Source organism: Apteryx rowi, unplaced genomic scaffold (assembly GCF_003343035.1).
Source record: "Apteryx rowi isolate R43461 unplaced genomic scaffold, aptRow1 scaffold_590, whole genome shotgun sequence".
NCBI lineage: Eukaryota > Metazoa > Chordata > Aves > Apterygiformes > Apterygidae > Apteryx > Apteryx rowi.
Genome location: NW_020450861.1, coordinates 439,512 through 445,888, shown reverse-complemented (window position 1 = coordinate 445,888; position 6,377 = coordinate 439,512).

Below are 6,377 nucleotides of genomic sequence, written 5' to 3'. Positions count from 1 at the left end.
CTCAGCCTAACAAGTTTTTCCTTAGATGGAGGAATGTGTCTCTTCCAGAGGAAGAAACAAAACACTCCTGGGGAAGAAGGCAGAGAATTGCACACGAACATTATTACCTGCACTCTTGAGGACAGTCCTTCTGTGATAAGGCTTCCAAACCTCGTCCTCCCTGTTCCTCTTCTCACCACCCCCTCTGGATTTCAGCTGGCGATGAGTGACGTGTTCCTCTTCATTTCCCTGTTCTCTGCGTTTCCACAATCTTTCCTCGGAGCCTCCTCTGGCTGCACCTCTCCTACCCCTCCCTCCCACTCATGCAAGCTAAATATCTCCCCACACACATGGGAGCCGTATGGGAAAGAAAGCATCAACGATGGAGACCTTTTTGAAAGCAGTTCTGACTGCAAGGACACCCGAATATCTTTGTCACTTGTTCCTTCTGGGCGGCACGCAAATGCTGGCTCTCCTGCACAGCTGTACAACTTCTCTTAAAAGTCACAGTTTCCACTGTGCAGCACTCCTCTCTGGCTGCTTGAACCCTAGAACCATCCAGCCATGGATTTGCTCACCGAGTTGTTCCTGCCTTTTAACAAACATGCCAATTAATTCCCTGCTGATTAATTCATTCCTGATGCGTCCTGCCAAATCTATTTCTGGTGGAATAAACAAGCAGAGATGAATGCAGCAGTGTTATTATTTTTTCTCCAATCCTCCCCCTTGCCCTCCCCCACCCCCAGGTCTGTGCCTGCCAAACCAAACAGGCTCAGGTTTGGTCAGCACTTGATAAAGAGATTTCCAAAGAGATGTGAGGTGTGAGGTGTTAAAGGAATGCCTTTTGTGAGACAGGATGTGGGGCCCTTGCCTCCAGTCCTGTATCCTTGTAAAACTGACATTTTGATATGAGGATGTGCAGCCGCCACAACCGCTGCCCTAAGCTGCACACTTGCTGGACACCCAGGCTCATGACTAGATCCATGGCATCATTTGCTAGTGCCTTGGCCAAATCTTCATTCTTCCTGATATTACTTCTCCAGTATCAGCTGGCAACAACACCCTCTCTGCTTCCTGATCAGCCTAGCCTTATTTAACTCCATTTTCCACAGCCAAAACATCTGCACTTAGCAGTGAGAAGAAGGATTCTTTTCGCACGAGGTGAAGGACTGCCCGGCCACTCAGAATAAAAGCCAACATCCAGAAGCGAGGGAGCAAGAAGGTGTGTGCAAGTGTGTACAGACAGAGCCAGACCCCCAGCCTGAGCACGCTCAGTATCTCTGCCATAATGGAGTGATGCAGGTTCACCCTGGTGAGGAGCTGAGCGGGAAGAAAGTTGAGTGGCATCCTTCTAAGCACAGCCACTTAAACCCACTCAAGAGAGAGAGGTCCAGCCAGGGCAACTGTTAGGGATATCTGCTTCTCTGACACCAGAAACATGGTTCTGGCTGCTCCTAGCCCCTCAGCACTGCTGGCTCTGTGGCAGGGAAATTTCTGAAGAGACCAGCTTGTTTATAAAGCATTGCCACTGAAGCAGTGGGACACTCATTTGCAAAGTTATAAAACACCAGTTTTCTAAAGCAGGCCACAATGTACAGGCTTAACACAGACCAGCAGTGCCTCTGAAGGAACTGAAAACACATTTTGCCAGGGCTCAAACAAGCAAACAAATTGTCTAGGCAACAGGCAAATAACCCAGACAATCGTCTGTCTCCAGCTGTTCTCCATTCAGCACAGGGCAAACACAGTCCAGTTATGTTGTCATTGTAACTCTCTGAGAGGAGGAAATGAATTGCTGCTTGCAAGCTTGGGATGGGAGCACAGGATGGAGTAATGTTTTTCACAAGACTCCCTCTGAGGCATGGTACGGAGACACTAGGGCCCAGCTGAGCTCTGAATAAACCTGATGGAAAAGCTCACACAGGTACAGGCATGCACTCTCTAAACTCTCTAAATCCAGCCTGCACTGGTAAAGAGGCATAGTCTGTGCCAGATGTCCTGGTCTTGTGCTGGCAGCATGTTATCTCAGTGCAGCTCTCAGCAAGCAGAAACATACATCACAGAAATTCCCCATACCCTGTGTCTCCTCAGAAATTACAGGGCAGGAGGGAGGACACTAAGGGGCCCTTCTCTGTTAGCACAGCCTGCTACCAGTCACATTTCCAAGAACGTAAAAGAGGAGCACTGCACAGCCCACCATCACTGCCGTGGTTGCACTCAGATGCAGACACCCAACACCAACGTGCTGCACAGTACTAAGCTAAACAGAGATCAGGATCTTTGTTAATACAACCAAACAATGAGAAATGCCTATTCTTTTGCTGCAGCTTCATGAAGGCATCATAAGCAACTGCAGGGTGTTCAATTTCCTCTCCCGTGCAAGGGTTGACACCTTCAATTGGTTTTCTAAACCTTAGTAGAAATACGGAGCTCGTTTGTGGTGTACAAACAGGCTATTGCATGTGTCTGTCTGTGGGTCTCCTAGGACTCAGAAGAGCTATGAGTAAAATACCCCTGGCAAGAACAATATCTGCAGAAATCTTTGTCCCCATTTCCCCCAGCCCCTCATACACAGTCATAGCCCCCTGCTCAGTCTGCAGCCTTTGGGCAGGCACAGATTGAGTAAGCTGAGGGCAAAAGGGGTTGCAACCCCCCCCCCCCCGGTGCCACCCCCAGTAATCCCCTCAGCATTCAACTTGCCTCAACGCTCTGTACAAGCCTGTCTGAAAGAGTTAATCTCTCCTCAGCCTGTCCTACAGATTGGCTGCCTCCACTGCTGCAATCTCCCTCCTCCCTCTGCTCAAACCTTCTCAGGTCTGAGGTCTCACTCGCTCAGTTGTGCAGCCAGTTCTTTCTTACAGCAGAACAAGGCAAGTGCTGAGCATGTGTGAAATGTTGCTCTTATCCCCTGGTACCATTTTATATCTGCTTTGGACTGCTGCAAACCAATGATGGAAATGTCTCTTCCATGTGTGTTGGCTCCTCTCTTGTCCAATGAAGAGGAAAGCAAACTACTCGCATTTTACTGCTCCAGGGATGTGCACCACCAGAAGGACTCACACCTTCCACAGCATGACCACAGACTTTTGCAGGGGGGCTGGGGTGTCAGAGGGTGCCACAAAGAACAAGGGGTGGCACAGGCATTGCACTGAGAGTCTGCAAAGCACTTCACAGTGCACATGGACCAGATATCGTCAGTCCAGACTCTGTCAAGAGGTGCATTTGGTGGTGCTAGACACAGCCTGGGCAGTTTGCAGGATTTTGTAGCAGACACTGCCTTGCCTTGTACATAACATATCTCCTTAGTATCTACCCTCTCCTTCTCTTCATTTATTGCATCTCCAGTTCAGATATTACTGAGCACTTCCCTCCAGGCTCACAGCCACACAATTATCAGCATTGGCAGAATGACACTGGGGTTGGAAGAGTCTCTAGAGACGGACCCATCAGGGGTTTGGCTGGGGTAGGCCCCCACAGTAGCTCACTCCTCTGACACACACCGTTCCTGCCCTTGTGACTGCACGTGGACACACCACACAGCCTTGAGGCTGCACAGCTGAAAGCTTTGCAGAGCTCTGATCATCTTTTGGCCTTTTGTTAGTGCTGGGGTAGACTCAGGGCTAGCACTGCTTTTACTGCCTGGGCTCGTTAGAACCTGGAGGATCATCTGCACTACTTGAACTTGCCTGAAATGCACTTGCTTAAGTACCAGAAGGCTTTGACCACTTGGCACCTGCAGAAAGTGCTAGAGTTGCTTCTCCTGTTTTTACATGCTTTTATTGTTTCTTTCCATTGGCTTTCACAGCTTGATTGCATTTGATTTCATTGATTGAAAAGGCATTTCCTGTTTATTGTGGTATCTGCTCTCATGTGAGACCTTTGTTGTGGAGGGTTTCAGCCAGCCACAGGAGCAAAGAGGTTGTTTCAGCTGCACGGAGCTCCTGACCAAGCATACACAGCCATAGCTAGCCCTTGCAAAGCATAAGGGTAGGGCAAGGAGAAAAGCAGGTAAAAGCATTAGCTTAGAGAAAATAGGTAAGCAAAGATATGGGTTATTACTCCCCCCCTGAACAGCTGGAGGAAAGGACAGCTGAGAACAGCTTCTCCAGCTGTTGTATGCAGCTCCCAGCAGGTTCTCCATACAACAGTCAGCCATGCCTCCTTCACAGGCTTTCTGGTTCTTACAGGCAACTGAAGCAGAGGTAAGAGTCCTTTCTAAAGCAGAATGACTCCTTCTGCCACCCTTTTCTACCCATTCTCTCATAGGTTCTGAAAAAAATACCACAGGCAAGGAGGATACTGTCATGCAGCAGAAGCCAGCCTTCAGTCTGACCCCAGTAGCTCTTTCCCCTTCAAGATGCAAACACATTTGTTTGCCCTGTGGTGGCTGCAGAGGGAACGGAGACTTTCCTAGTGACAGGCCATGTTGGCAGTGAGTGGCTCCATGCCTCAGGGCAGAGAGGGCTTGGTGGGCTCACTGAGCGAGAGCATGACAAGTCCATCAGTGTCAGATAGATGCAGCGCACACCAGCAAGCTGGAGCTGTGGGACAGCTGGGCACCTTGTACCTCTCAGAGAGGCTGACACAAAGGGCCAAAAAGTGACAAGCAGAGCTCACAGCACAGCAAGGCAGAAGCTCTTCCCATGGTGAAGAGCACTGCCTGGCTGGGGGTGGGCAGCAGGTGAGACATGTGTCCTGTCCATTGCTACAATACAGTCAGAGAAGCCCACAGATGCAAAACCAGGTAGGTCCTCCTGTATATCTATGAGATGGGGGTCTAGCACCGAGCTACCTTTATGGCTGCTGTAATCTTGGAGGCAATGACCGAACCTACCACCAAACTGATTTGCTAAAGACCATTAAGTGCTTGGGGTTGCCTATAACCAAACTTCTCCACATTTGGGGACTTATATGCTTGTTCTGTAGGGGCATCAGACCAGGGGTGAGGCAAACACAGACCTCCTTGAATGTCACCCTTCCCCGCTCTGAAGTTCAGCACCCACTCATGATCCTCCTGCACTTGCTGCACAACTCACTGCTGCTAGCCCCAGTTCCCTCTTCACCTACTCTGTGTGAAGGGGACAAGCACAGCAAAGCAGGCAGGAAGGTCACTGTTGTTGTAAAGACCCTGTGAAGACTGCATACAGCTTTACCACTTTGTGATGGGTATGATCAGAAAAGTCCACTGTGAGCTGCAAGGGAGGAAGAAAAACTGTCATCAGTGAGTACCCCTGCTAAAGGTACCTGATCTTGGAGACAGAAGGCAGGATCAGCAGGGAGTCACCAGGGCTGGCATCTGGCAGCCCCCACAGGAGGCAGCTTGACAGAGAGGAACTTTAACTATCCCAGAGGCCAGCTGACAAACCCAGGGCTGTGCTAACAGAGTCACTGTGAACACAGTCTGATCACATATATGTGCCAGATCCTATATGAACTCCCAGAAGGACCTGGCATATCACCTCATGACGCTACAGCCTTCAAGTGCTGCCCTCCTGCAGCTGAGGTGCAGATATGACAGTACAGCCCCAGCGGCTCATCAAGACAGAGGTGATATCCCTCTGACCTTAGAGCAGAACTGCACATGCAATCATTCCATCATCCAGTTCTGCCACAGCAATCAGCTCTAGCTTGAGCACTTTTCATAACACTTTTTAATGCAGGTCCTTTCTGAATCAGAGAGCAACCAGAGGTGCACTTGTGCAGGCAAGCTGGAGAAGTCTAATTTCTGGTAGCAGGAAGCAAAGCAGTGGCATACAGTGGGTCACCCTGCCTCACTGCAGCCCAACCAGTGCCTCATTCTCCATTTGTTTGCAAAAGCAGAGAACTGAACAAAATGACTGCAAGGGAGGAGGGGGACTTTGCATAGCCAGTCCCAGAAAGAAGAGAAGGGGGTAAAGAAACAAGAGCTGCAGTTTGAGAGCTCAGGTAGAATGTGTTTTCTGGGATTTCTGCACAAGGTAGCTACCTCCACACATTGTGTTCCTGCTGCTGTTCAAGGGCATCACCCCTCTCCTTTCAGGTAGAGTGACAACAAAAGTTACTGAAAGAGGTTATACTGAAAAGATATCCTTATGCTGTGTCATGCCATTCCTGAGCCAAGTGCAATATATCCTGCACTGGCCCTATTAGGTGGACCCTAGATATCGCTACAGATTGTGTAGGTCAGGTGACTATTACATATCAATACTATCCAACACATAGGTGTTTCAAAAGGCGTGGGTCAGGTCAGGAACCAGGCATCCAGCAGGGCAGAACAAATTTATCTCAAGCAGGGTCCTTGCCCTAGACAGGACAGAAGGTGCCAACGTGGGGAAAGAAGGCTTGCACAAGCTTAGCACTAGTGAGGGGCCTGTGGCTATGTTTTTTGGCATGTAAAGTTTTTCTGAACAACCACATTG